At 41.2% G+C, this 14978-nt stretch overlaps 1 pseudogene; it reads right to left on the bottom strand.

Moving 5' to 3' along the window:
* The window catches only part of LOC110316094, a 70586-nt pseudogene that overhangs the window by 22104 nt on the left and 33504 nt on the right, over positions 1-14978 (bottom strand).

The following is a 14978-nucleotide window of genomic DNA, read 5'->3' as shown; positions in this document are numbered from 1 at the left end:
CCTCTTCTTCTTCTTCTTCTTCTTCTTCTTCTTCTTCTTCTTCTTCTTCTTCTTCTTCTTCTTCTTCTTCTTCTTCTTCTTCTTCTTCTTCTTCTTCCTTCTGTCTCTCCAAGCATGGAAACAAAAGATTTTGTGAACTGACTTACTTCTCTGATGTTTCTCCTTTATTGGCATCTTTGTCCTGGGAGTTAGCAGAGTTACTTCCTGTTAGACTTTAGATTCATTACTTTTTCTTTGAGTAACGATTTTCCTTTTCCCCCAAGAATTTTCTTTTCTTGGGTATTTCTCTCCTCTCGCTGCCTTTTGAACTCGTCAAAGGAGATTTTCCTTTCCAGGTAGACTGAAAAGTTCTAAGTGAACTCCAACGTGTCTGCTGAGCAGAAGCAAGGGGAAGCAGCGACATCTTCTCCCACTTCTTCCAACTCACCACCAGGAATACTCCCTGTATGGTCACCTCTAAAGGATGATGTAAAGTCCATTAGCCCACCCACCTGGTTTGGAGCATGGGCGTCTTCTGACTTTCTTGGCGCACTCTTCTCTTCCCTCCAAGGACACCGCCCACCTCATTACATAGATATACACTTAAAAAATTTTTTTTGAGAATTTCATATTATGTTTACATCATTTCTCCCCCCTCTCCTCATTCCATCTCAAATTCATTGCATTTAAGTAGATACAAGTAATATGTCTCCCTGTAGCCTATTCAAACATCCAGTGTTACTTCCCCCTCCTTCTTCCCTCTCTCTTTGCCCTTCCATCCCCGCTCCCAGTCAAATAACACCCCTCATTTCCCCATGTTCCCCTTCATAACACCTGTGTCCTGCTCTCCCCATTCTAGAGCTACTTTCCCGCTTCCCTCCTATAGTTCCTTGTTTCATTTTTGGTTTATGTGGTTCTTCTGCGTTATATACTATTTCTAAGAAGCCAGAGCCAGAGTCCACAAATAAGAGAGAGGTGGTATTTATCTGAATCTGGGTGACCTTTGTATAACATTTTTCCAGTTCCACTGTTTATCTGAAAATTTCATGATTTTATTTTCTTTTACAGTTGAATAGAATTTCATTGTGTATGTGTGTAGCATGCTTTCATAAGCTAGTAATCAGTTCAAAGACATTTTGGTTGTTTCCATTTCCTAGCTATTGTGACTAGAGTGGCAATAATCATGGCTGAGCAAGTGTGGATGTTGAGTCCTTTGGGCATCTGCCAAGAAGTGTTATAGCTGGGTCATTCTGTAGATCTATTCTTAGTTTTAGCAGATTCTCCATAGTGGTTGCACTGTATACTTGCATCTATCCGTGAACATACTAAAACCTATTGGACTATATACTTCAGTTGAATAAACTATGTAATGAATTGTATATCAGGAAATTGAAGACAGTGTCCAGTCGCTTACTCCCTTCCTGTTCTCGTCTGAATACCATCCATGGCCTGATAGTTGTTGGGATAGAAATGTCCCTAAATATTCAGCTAAGTGAACCAGGCATGTGCTGAGAGGAGTTCTGGTGCTCTTAGACAATGGGTTTTGGAGTTCTGACTCAAGTACAAGCTGCAAACAAGTAGGTAACCATAGAATTTGACTTTCCAGTCCAGACAAAGTATAGAATAGTTTTTTTTCCTGTGTACTTCTAGAACAGAGGGGACATGGTGTTTGGTTAAATCTCTTAGGCCTTTTAATATAGAATAGTAATCTTCAGAGAGAGATGAAATAACACTGATGAAGCTTTCCCCCTCTTCTTCCATTTTTCATTTGTTGCTTTTGAAACTATTGTATTTACAAGGAAGGAGGAGCTCACAAGAAGACAGTCTGTGATGCCATCACTTGAATCTGGGTTTTGTATTCCATCCAACTCAGCAGTGTTTCATTTTGTACCTACGTCTAGTTGAGAGAGATCTATGGCTACTTAACCGGAGTTGGGCTCTTGTAACCATTTACCTATGCATTAGGAATTAGCAATGGTTTCTTTAAAGTCATTAAGTTGTTTTCTGCTTAATAACTGTAGGCAAGAATGGGGCATAATGTGATGTGTTCATACTTGTATACACTGGTGCAATATAATAAAATCAAAGTAATGGATTTCCTTGTTTCTAGGTTGGTAGCCTTTCAATTGCACCCATCTCACTTCATAAGAACGTCATACGTATACAGTCGGCTATTGTGAGTCTTCACAGTTGAGCTTTTTGATTCCTTCCTTCCATCCAACTGTGTTTGCCACTCTGTATTTACCTCCCTCTAGGTCTCCTCTCTTCTCCCTTCCTAGCCTCTACTTATGACTATTCCAGCTTCTTTTACTATGAAATCCTTTTGTTGTTATTGTTATTGTTGTTCTACATATCAGAAAATGCTGTGGTATTTGACTCTCTGTGCCTGGTTGAAACAATGCCCCCAGTGCCCTCTATTTTGTTACAAACGATGAGGCCATTTTCGTCTTGTTTTGTTTTTGTGGCTAAATAATGACCAATTGTCTATATAATCACATTTTCCTTATCTGTTTATACATTGATGAACATGTGGGCAGACTGTGCATCTCAGCTCTTGTAAATATGAAAATTACCAAATAATTACTAATTATCAGTACAACCTCATAATGCCGTATACTACCTATCATAAGGATTGTGTGTGTGTGTGTGTGTGTGTGTGTGTGTGTGTGTGTGTGTGTGTGAAATTTAACTAGTGGCAGGCTCTTTATTGTAAATAAAAGCTCTATATACTGACATGGTATCTTAAAAAAAAAACTGAGAATGGTGGCCCATGCTTTTAATCCCAGCACTTAGGAGGCAGAAGCAGGTGGATCTCTGTGAGTTCAAGACCAGTCTGGTCTATGCTGAGAGATCCTGTCACAAAACAAACAAATAACCACACACAACAAGGAGGCAATATGATGGAAAGAAAAGCATTACCCCATGTATGATAAATAAATCACTCTTCTAAGTCAAATATACATTTAAGAAACTATAAAATGAAAAATAGGTAAAAGTTAAGGTAAATTACTCAATTGTTAAAAAGTTAGATGTTCTTAGTAGTAAAAAATGTTGCAAATGAACAAACACTACTTTTCTATGAATATTTTATGAATTGTATTTTGAAGGTTTTGGTAAGGTTTTATCTGTCTATTTACTAAATAGGGCAAATGTAAACTAACCACGTGGACAAACATGAGAAGAACTGAGAAGGGCGAGCCTGGGCTTGGAGCAGCACTTTCTGTGTAGATCTAAGTGAAAGGCTGAGTGCAGATGGAGTCCTAACACCAGAGGGGGAAGAAGACTATAGAGTGAAGTGATGAAGACTGTGGAGGAGACTGGGTAGAGAATGCTGAAGATGTTGCCTGTTTCCTGAGGGTGATGGTGAGTGGGTAGAACTGGTTTCACCATGATAAGGAAATGAACTGCAGCAGCCGGGTGTTGTGAATGGATGGGATGGTTACTCAAGTGCTGCAGTGGGACAGGAGGCTGTGACACGGTTTATGTAGTGCAGCTGGAGAAAACACAAGTGTTATTCCCCATCATCCAAGGTTTAGTCTGTGACATAAACACGTTAGAAGTAAAGTAGTATCAAAGCCATGGACGGCTTCTTCCTAGATAAGCTGTTCTCAATCTGTAGGTCTCAACCCCTTTGGGAATTGCATACCAGATATCGTGTATATCATATCATATCATATCATATCATATCATATCATATCACATCACATCACATCATATCATATATTATATTATATTATGATTCCTAACAGTAGCAAAATTACAATTATGAAGTAGCAATGAGATAGTTGGGGATCACCACAAAATGAGGAACTATATTAAAGGGTCAAAGTATTAGGAAGGTTGAGAACCACTGTCCTAGATGGAACTAGTTCCTATTCAAAGGCAGCCCAGCCTCCTTCCTTCTACATGCACTGGCATGGTGGTAGGGGTAGGGAAGGAGGCTGTTGGTCCATATTTGGGTGTGGCTCGTGGCCACTAACAATTTTGACCACTTTCTGCTTGTCATAGTGGTGAGCTGGCTCTCACCCTGGCTGTAGACATCTGATAATGGGAGGATTAAGACCCAAGTTGTAGGTAACTCCTATCTTACAGCTCCTGCCAGGACCCTCAGGGAGTTTCCTGGAAACCCTGAGCTCTGTTGCTATAGGGACCCAGCTCTTTTCTAAATGACAATGAGGAAGCAACTCAGGCTGACTCAGGGATGACTGAGGGATTCTTCAAAGTCTCATCTGGAAATTATTTTTGTGTTTCCATGAACATAATACACCAGGATTTTTTTTGGGTGTGTGTAGTGTATATATAATATACAGTGTATATACTCTGTGTATATGTGCACACATGTAAACACACACATATATATAAAAAAATCATGAGGTTTCTCTGAAGAGAATTTGGCTTATAGTTAATATCCCCTGTCATTCTTTGTCTCTGCTTTTTAAGAAAACAAAACCATTCTGGAGTATTGTTGTTGTTCTTGTTATTATTATTATTATTATTATTATTAATAATAATTGAAACATGGTCTTTCTGTGTAGTTCTGGTTCTTCTGGAACTCTTGTGTGGACTAGAATGGCCTCAAACTCACAGAGATCCTCCTGCCTTGACCCTCTTGAGTGCTGGGATTAATGCCATGTTTTTCTATGCCTGGCCCCACTAGATAATTTCATAAGCTATCTAAAAACTATATTATTATATTTTATATTATATGTTACATTTGTATGACCTAGGGAAATTTTACATATATAATATTTTAAGTACATAGAAAATAGTTCTAATTAGAGTTAGGTTAGTGACTCTGTTTCTACAATTCAGTGATGACAGAAATCCTTTCTGCTGTTTTTAAGCTAAGTCACACAGAGCCAGTAAGAAAGAATTTGAGTCGTCAGCTGTCAAAAAAATTGAAGTAAAGCAAAGGCTGTTCACCCTTAGATGGGCAGAAACATTCAGGATGCCATCGCTCTGAGAGTGGATGTTGCTGAAGTGGAGGAGTTAAGTGTATGAGGTCATGGGGCCTGCCTGTTTTCTAGATGCTTCTCAGAGGACTCTAAAGTCCAGAGCAGTTAATTGATGTGTCAAGGTTACAGCCAGTTAATAGCAAATACTGGATGTATACTTACTTCAGGTAACTCCAAGTCCATTGCTTTTGTCTAGTACCCTATGGTCTCCTGTGACTAGATATGGGTTTGGTGACATCAGGTACTCTAAAGCTACACAGAGCAGGACCAGAATAGTAAGGGTGGAAAGATTATAAGAGTAAAGGTTACAAAACAAAAACACAAAACAAAAAAAGCCTAGGATGTCCAATTAAAACAATAATTCTGAAGGCATTAGTATCATCCTCTTCAGGCATTCTGTTAGTGCCAGAAGGTGGTCTGGGCCCTTTTTGGTATTCAGCTCAGGTCATGGGATAAGAATACAGCTTTAACTTGGATCTGGTGTCACAGCCTGTCATTCCAGTTACTCAGGAACTAAGGCAGGAGGGTTGTAAATTCAAGGCCTGCCTGGGCCACAGCATGAGTTTAAGGTCAGCCTGAGACACTTGCAGGACCTCATCTATGAACAAACAGGAAAGAAGAGAGGAGAGAGATATAGTTTCGTGTTTGAGCATTTGACCAGCATTTGTAGGACCCTAGCTTTATTTAAGGAAAAGCTTTAGGGGATAGCAAGATGACTTGGGAAATAGGGGAACTGTTTCCAAGCCTAGCAACATGAAGGAAGAAAAAACAGCTTCTTCAAGTAGTTCTCTGACTTGCACACACACACACATACACACACACTCCACCACAAAATAAAAGGTCCAATTAAAACCTTCTCTGGCAGGAGATTACAGGCTGCTGTTGAATAATTATATTGCTTTTCTAGTCACCAGGGAAGAAGATGGAAATTGTCCCTCATGTACAATAGACAAGGACGACAAGGAGCCCAGATAACAGCCAGAACTGGTTGTAAAAAGATTAGAAGCATGTGAACCTCACCAAACAGCAGGAGCCGATAACACACGCATCTGCAAGTGGCAAAGGTGCGAACTGGGGACTGGTGACCCTTGCAGCCTGCACGGGTTAAGGGTAAGGTGGAGTAAGGACTGAATCCCAAGGGTCAACTGCCTAACGGGTTCTGGTTAGAAACAAAAGCAAAACGTTTTCTGAGCAGCGTTCTCCTGAACAACTAGTTTTTTTCATTTTATTTTATGTTGTAAGCTTCTGAATACTAGGGGTGTGAGAGAGAGCACCCTGTAAGGGCCTGCGTGCCATAGAACTTCAGGAAAGTTCTGAAGAAGGAAGAGATCTGGAGTAGTTCTTCCAAGCAGGAACCGTGGTTGACCCGTTGAATCTACGTGTCTGCATGCTGTTATGTCCATTGTATAGATTCTTGGTGGTTTCAGATCAGGGTTCGTGCTGGCTCCTGGATTTCGATCTGGTCACTTGTGGGCTTTTCCATTTCTCATATTCCACAAATCTGGATCGTGGAGAGGGCTTCGCTGTTCATTGTCCACTTTGTCAAGGTTGGTCTGAAGAAGAAGTCATTTGGCATACATGCTTGAACTTATAGGGAATGACATGCATACAGTTTATTTCTTTCATTTTTTTTTTTTGGTATTTCTTTTAAAAAATTTTTTTATTATTGTTTTCTTTATTTACATTTCAAATGCTATCCCGAAAGTTCCCTATACCCCCACCCCCACCTTTGCTCCCCTACCCACCCACTCCCACTACTTGGCCCAGGTGTTCCCTTGTGCTGGGTCATATAAAGTTTGCAAGACCAAGGGGCCTCTCTTCCCAGTGATGGCCAATTAGGCCATCTTCTGCCACATAATGCATACAGTTTCTAATGAAGTTAGTGAGAATGTGGGAGGAGGTTGCCTGATGTAGCTTTAAATTCTAGATAGCAATGGTCCCCTCGTTTTGGCATTCAAGACTCTCATCAGTCTGCCTTTGCTCATTTGTTTAAGCAATGCGTATTGGGAATGACAGCTTATCCATAGAAAACCACTTATGATCTGTAAAACTACATTCTAGGAAGTGATCAGAGTTTTTTTTCCTTATTACATTTAACCTTTTCAAAACTTAATAGACCCTTATTTTATGGAGGTAAAATAAGAATGCAGGGGAAGAGAATCCAGCCACATAGCTGTTAGGAGAGGGATTTGAACTTCTGTCCCTCTGACATGGGACTGTGCATTGTCTTTCTGGAAAGTGTGGTTTTCTGCAGCTGTTTAGAGGGATTAAATTTCTCCTGATCATTACCATGCTTATTTACGCCATCAGAGGCTTTAATCACAGCTATTCAGATCCTAGGTGAGGAGCAATGATGTCAGTAGACAAATGGCCAACAAGTTAATGTTGATGTATGGCAGTGGTGATCATTTTGTTTATTGATTACTTGCCGGAGGTTGACTGTTATAGGTGAGAACTCTACATATTTTGGCACTTATTGGGTTCACAAAAAAAAATTTCTGTTGTAAGAATGTTCCAAATATTTCATGAAACTAAAAAATGTGATGTGCTGTTATTCTAAAATTAAAATATAATTGCCCAGTAAGGTCCCACTGACCCCCCCCCAACATTACAGGATATTGCCATTGCTCTTGGTTATCCTCCAGAACTTTATGGTAAAGCCCTGTTGCTGAAGATGCTACACTTGAGGCATAAAACAGAGAAATCAAGCTGGAGGCTTCATTCAGGCTAACTAGACTTTATAGTGCTGGAAGGTGCTCTGGGTGCCACCAGAGGCTAAAAAGAATCACTCATCTTACCCAGCTGTGAACAACAGTGAGCAGCCTGGAGAGCAGTGCTCACTGGTGCAGTGATGGTAAGAATATCATTGGTGCAAACAATTCTCTTCTGATTGGAGTCAAGGCCCACTCTACAAGTTGAAACTCATTCCTTGCACTGTTTGGGGGACCAAGAACTTGTGGCTAAACAGGTTATAGGCCCTAGAGGAGAATCTACTACTATTACTCAGCTAAATGGACATCTACTAAACCATTTCTTAATGACTTAGGATTATATTCATAGATTACTACCTCTGACAACCCTTATATAGCAGGGCAGTTGAGCATATGAAATCATAGCACTTGTGATAGCATATGAAAGACTTGAGGAAGCTCAAGCCAGGCAAAATTCCATCATGGAGAGAGGAGGTGGGCACAAAGTCCCATCCCCAACTCCTTAAGAGCTATTAGCAATTGATAGCTTGAAAGGTGCTAAAATGGCCACAGAGCCAGAAGCAAGAGTCTGTGATGTTCAGGTTCTCCCTTGTGTTCAGTAGCTGGAGATACTTGCTTTGGAAGCAGGTGCCCAGGGAGAAAGATCTGTACAAACTGCAAGTCGGATATCTAACTGATGCAGTGAGTATCCGGAGCCCAATTACTTCCATTGAACCCAGGCTTCTCATCTGTAATGTTAAAATATTGGTAGATATAGCTCGAAGTCTTTCTACTCCTACAGGTAACTCTTTCTATAAAGGAAGAGGATTTCTCAATCAAGATTCGGTAATTGTATATTGGGTGCTCAAAAGACTGGTTCTTTTTGCATATAGAATCTCACTTTCCATGTGTCACTAAATTTATTTTCTTTATGATAATGGTGGTGGTGGTGGTGGTGGTGGTGGTGTGTGTGTGTGTGTGTGTGTATGTGTGTGTATACATGTGCACATACATGTAAATGAACCACAGTATGTATATGGAGGTCAGAGGACATATTTTCTAAGTTTTCTCCTTATCCCGTTGGCTCAGGGAGTTGAACTCAGGTTGTCATGCATGCCTGGCATGTACTTTAACCACGATTCATCTCTGTCATTCACCAGTACCATGTGTAATGACATTTTCTCCATTGACGATGGGTCTACTTCTCAGTCTTCTGTGTTTGTGTCTACGTACATGCCACACTGAGTTCATTACTGTAACTTTATAGTGAGGCTGGGAGTCAGACAGTGGAAGACTTCAACTCCTCTTCAGTTTTGATAGCAAGTTCCACATTTTAATAGATAAATGTGGAAATATTGGAGAATTTTTTTTTTTACACTTTGGACACTCATATACATCCTCAAAGCATCCGTTCACTTTCTATAGTAATATGCACTAGTTGCTACCAAGCCTGAAGGAGTCTAAAGAGTTTTATAAGCCCTTCCTTTCATATTGTCTTGCAAAGGGACCCATGACTCGTGTCATTCCATGTCCACAAAGTGACCTTCTCTCCGAGGTTACATTCATGGTTCCCAGCCCCATGGGGACAGGTAGGTGGAATGACAGAGCAGCTCTGCTTTTGAGACTGTCAAGTGACCTTGTTTTCACACCGTTTCTTCATTCCTGAGTGTCTCCTCCCTCCAATGGCTTTATAAGCAGGGTGTACAGATGGCATTTTAAGCGGCAACAAGCTATGTTTAAGTCTTTGGAGCTTCCTGAAAAGTACAGTCACTCCCACCAACACTCTTGAATTAGATGAAGAAAGAAAGGTCATGTGAATGTTTATATCACAACTCAGGGAAATTTGACCCTCAGGGAAAACAGACCCCCACCCTCTGTTTCTGAATGAAAAGACTCTCCCCTCTGTTCCCAAAAGTATTGTTTTTAGAACAACAAAAAAAATGTTTCAATTGCTGAAAATAATTATGAGTTATTTATTCATCACTTTATTATTATTATCCAATAATAGAATAGTATATTCTATTATTATCAGCCAATTTATGCTTTTCTTTTTGTGTGCGAATGTGCGGCATCTGCATGTTCGTGTACTGGTTTCTGAACTTGTGTGTATGTGACTAGAGGTCAGAGCCAGATGGTGGGCGTTTTCCTCAGTCAGGCTCCACCTTAGTTTTTGAGACAGGGACTTACTGAACCAGGAGCTCACTGTTCTGATTAGACTTTCTGGCCAGCAAGTCCCTGGGTTCTCCTGTTTCTGCTCCTTAGTAGGTGACAGAAAAGTGCCACTGTGAGGGGCTTTTAATGAGGTGATGGAGATCTGATCTCAGGGCCCACACTTGTACAGCAAATGCTCTTATCCACTGAGCCATCTCCTAGTTCATCCTAATTCACCCCCTAATCCATACTTTTCTTTCAAAACCATAGAATCCTAAAATTTGAAAATGAGGCATTTAGTGGTAAGCGAGAGTCTTACCATAAGAAGAGTGTTTTTCCATAAGAATATCTCATAGTTCCCAATATTATTGGAAGAAGGCCATAAAATATCAATGTTTAGAGGAAATGCTTTTCTCCACTGAATTGTGCATGTCCTAGTAGAATATGCTGGACATAACGTAGAATCACCTAGTGACTCAGGGACTGTAGTGTTTGTGCTTGGACTAAAGGGCCTAATGCATTCTATGTTTCACTTTCAACACCTCCCTTGCTGTTGGAACCTTTTTTGTTTCTCAGTAAGATAATGAGATTATTGAACAGCTGTGTTAGAAATGAGAACACCAAGCTTGCTGGGACTGAGAAAAATCTAAGAGAACATGAGCTGGTGACATGGCTTGCCTCTTCAGTAAGTCAGAGTTCTCAGTTTTGTGATAGATAGTTAAAATAACTGGAAATAACCAGTTGAGCAAGTATAGGGGAGGGAGGGTGTAGTGTCTCTATGTGCTAAGCATGAAAGAGTTAAATATGTGGATACATGCATATAATATGGGGTTTGAATTTGTCAAGAAAGCTGTATACATCTTCCTTGGATATAAGCTCTCAGGGAGCTGGAAAGACTCCAGTGTGTGTGTGTATGTGTGTGTGTGCATGCACACACACACATACACACACACACAAACACACACACACACTATTCAGCTAGTAAAATGGTTGGCACAGGAGCAGAAGGACCTGGATTCAGATCTCCATCACCCATGTAAAACCCCAGGCATGGTGGCCCATACCTACATCCTAAAGCTGGGAAGGTGAAGACAGGGGAACCCTGAACCTCACTGGCCGGACAGTTAAATTGATCCGGAGAACCCCAGGGTCACTGAGAGACTCTGTTTCCAGCAAACAACATACCTCACACCCCTCCAAAAGCCAGCAAAACAAACAAACAAACAACAAATGCAAAACTACAACAAACACAGGCAGAGTACAATGGGGGCAGGCACTCAGTGTCAACCTTTGGACTCTACACACATGATACGCATGTCAATCATTCAGGTTATCAATACTAAGCACCCAATAAATGTTCCTTCAATGAATGGAAAAATATACACACTTCATACTTTTTGACCATATTGGCAACTTCTACAATTTTGTTTTTCCCTGTTAATGTGGGAATTGTATCACTCGCCAGTTCGTTATGGAAGTTCTGATGATATCACTGTGACTGACATCCACAGTGCACTTGCTCAAGAGGCTACACTTCTGGATAACCTACTTTATGTTGAAGAGTGATTAATTATTCTATCTGTGTATCCCATCTAGGAATGGGGGTATTTAAACCCCATTTGACACTTTATAATGCAAGAAATGCCAGATATGATGGTGGTATTGAAAGGCAGATGCAAGATAGAGGTTTTTAAATCAATCTATCGGACCAAAGGGGAGTGTATTCTTCAATTGATAATACCCTTAAAAGCCACAAAATGCATTAGATTTAATGATGAGAATCAATTAACTGAACCTCCATCAGTCAATCAGTAAAACAATGATCTGAGGATAGGAAAAAAAAATATTGAATCCACCACAGAAGGCAAGTTGATTTGGAGTGCTGAGATGGATGTTCAGAAGTTTTACACTGAATTTTTAAGTGACTCTGGTGTGTGTGTGTGTGTGTGTGTGTGTGTGTGTGTGTGTGTGTGTGTGTTGCATACATATGCAGCTGGAGAGATGCCTCAGAGGATAAGAGCATGTAGAGAACTTCTAGAAGATCTAAGATCGTTTCCCAGAATCCATGTCACAAGGCTCATAACCATCTTTAACTGCATCTCTAGGGGATCTGAAAATCTCCGACCTCTCTACATGCACTGACACTCACATGTATATAGCCACACAAAGACAAACACATGCACGCATGATTAAAAAATAAATCATCAAAAACAAAAGCAAAAACAAACAAACAAACAAAGCGGAACAGATTTGGGAGCAGCAACAGTCTTTTTCCGAGAGGGATGACTCAAACCGCTGCATATTCTTTGCTGTTACAGCGTATCCATCTTGGCTCCTGTCCTTACTGTGTGGCTTCACACTTTTAACAATGACTCCATCCAAAGGTCTCCTCTTCCTCATGTTTCTAAATTTCCCAGTGCTAGAACTGTCTGCTTGTTTCTTGGTTTGGGTCTGGTGGACAGGCTGATCAACATTACGTGTATCTGTAAATCTCGGCTGCCTACTCTGGGGTTCTATGCACAAGCCTGCACCTTGGCTTATCCAGTTATGGACTGGATAGATTATGTGTGCCCTCTATATAATACCTATGATAAAACTTAACTTACAAATTAGGCACTAGCGATCAGCCACAACGACTACAAATAAAATAGAACAAATGTATGAATTTTTTTGAATTTTCTATTCAATACTTTCTGTCTACAGATTACTACAGGTAACGAAGGGCATAGAGAACAAAGACATGAACAGGGGTGACTACTTGTATAGCAAAGTCCTGTTCTACAGGCTGGGTGACTGCTTTTGGTTCTGTGAGCCAGGCTAAGGCCTAAAATGCCTTGCTCTGATTAATAAATCCCTTGGAAGTTCTGAATATGTTGTGTAGCCAGATTGTCTGATCTGTCTGTGCTCTCTGATGTAATAATTCTTGATTCTAGTAGTCCATTGAGGACTACTAGTAGGGTCAACAGCCTGTTAATAAAGGAGTACAGTATTTTACAACATTAAGGCTGGGAAATATCCACAGACATTGAGTGGTTTTCTTTCTAGTCTAGTTCCTATGAAGACAAGATGTCAGCAATGCAAGGATGGCACCCTTAGTAATTTATTAAACCTATGCAAAGAAGGATGCTTCTTCCCCCTGTTTGCATTCTTTTGTTCCAGTATTTCTGGAGCCCCAGGACAGTGATGCATGCTGTTAATCAGTTCAGGAGGCTGAGGCAGGAGGATCTTGAGTTGGAGGCAAACCTGAGCTATGTAGCAAAATTGTCTCAAAACACTTAAAACCACAAAAACATTTTAAAAGGCCTTTCTTTCTAGGTCTACATGTAACACCCAAAGCCCTTTTCTACGATAATGAACAGAGAGTCTCCTGCGTTCTCCCTCTGTTAACTGCAGGTAACAGCTTCTCAGGGTTGCTCTCTGCAGCGTCTCATGAGTTCGGGACACACTACACAAATAAAGGCTGTGCAGTGCAAACACGTCAGGGCGCAAAGAGACCAGAATGGTGGCCTCCTAGAATTCAGAGGTTTCTGGAAGTGATGTACCTTGTACAAGAATTCCAACAGTTCACAGAGCCTGGGTTTCATGGAATGCCTCTTTGGAATGATTTTCCCCTCAGTGGCTGCAAGAGCTGAAATCTGTTATAAACCCCCCCCCCAAGTTTGGGTCAGTTTTCACCCATCTAAGACAGGGTGGCAACTCTGGTTTGAATGCCATTTCATGCCTGATAAAATTTCACTAGGCATTTTAACTTTTAACTTCTTTTATTGACATACTGTGCAGATGAAGAGAAATGTTTAGAAAGGGGAAAAAAAAACTTTCAACGGGGATTTAGTGAAGTCATGTTTCAGTAGAGGAAGGAAATGCCATTGACTTTATTAGAGCTGCCTAATGTTTTCCACAAACTCTAGAAATAATGCGTTGTGTCTTGGTGACCTACAATAGCAGCTGACTGCCTGCACATGATGGAAATTCTTTTTGGGTTGGCTAAAAATTAACTATTTAATGCCCTGCTGTCTGTGCCATACTGGATCTTGTTGTCTGATTTAGTCTATCCCCCTGTTTTCAAAGCAACCAAAAGTGATTTCCATGCAGGTTAAGTGTTCTGAAACTTCCCAAGGAGGGGCTGTGAGGGATGGAGAGAGGTCATGTGATCTGTGCCCCTGAGCATAAGGGGTCCTCTCTCCACCCCTCGCTTTTACCTGCCTGCACTGCAGCTGAACCTGGAAGACCTCTTCCTTGCTCCCACTCTGCTGGTCCCTTCCCTCCCCCTGACCTTATCTGGCCTGTTGGAGTTGTGATAAGACAAAAGGGGAAGTGTTTGATGGCTGGAGCACACCCTTTGGAGTGGGGCCAGAGAAAGAGTTCGTTAAGGAAAGTGAGAGGCCTGCCTGAGGGTGAGGAAAAACAGCGGTCTCAGAGGGGGAAAGTTATCACATGGCAGAATGCAGAAGTGCCTGCGAAGATCTGCAGGGCAGAGTTCAGAAGAGAGCTTGCTGAAGGAGCCTTCTCTGAAGATTTACTGCCGCAGCCACAGCTGACAGAGAAGAGGATCTGAAGGAAAGATCTTCAGTCCTGACTAGCTTCACAGGAAGTCTGCAGGGCTGGGAGTCTATGGCAGGCCAAGGAGCAGGAGCGCACTCAGCCTGCAGCTTGCGGACAGAGGACTTCCAGTTTGTTTTTAAAGATACCCCCTTCCAAGCAGCATTTGTGATGACTCGGCACAGATGTCTCAAAGTAGAGAAACTACTCTGCAGGCAAGATGTTCCCAGTCTGTCCAGACCCATCCATCCCCATGGGTACCACGCCTCACCCGCCCACCCCCTTCCCCAACAAGCTCAGGGAACTTCCCGCAGTCTTCAGGCTCTTGGTTGAGAGGACCCCCACCTTCGTGGAGGTCTGATTGCTGTCTGTCTGTCCTTTACCTAGTAGGTTGAGCCTAGTCTCTTGCCATAAGACCCAAAGCCTTCCTTTACTGTAGAAACTGCATCCAAGCTGTCTCTGCAGTGGGCTGTGTGTTCGGCAGGGGAGAAGCCGTCCTTAACGCTATAGTAGTCAAAATGATACAGTTAGGAGGAGAGAAACATCAGCTTTAAGAACTTTGTTTTCTTTTCTTTTCTTTTCTTTCTTTCTTTTTTTTTTAACATTTTTTTATTATTATTATTTTCTTTATTTACATTTCAAATGCTATTCCGAAAGTTCCCTA

Source organism: Mus pahari, chromosome 2 (genome assembly GCF_900095145.1).
Source record: "Mus pahari chromosome 2, PAHARI_EIJ_v1.1, whole genome shotgun sequence".
NCBI lineage: Eukaryota > Metazoa > Chordata > Mammalia > Rodentia > Muridae > Mus > Mus pahari.
The sequence above is the reverse complement of the archived record's forward strand: the minus strand, read 5'-3'. Positions and strand labels throughout refer to the sequence as shown.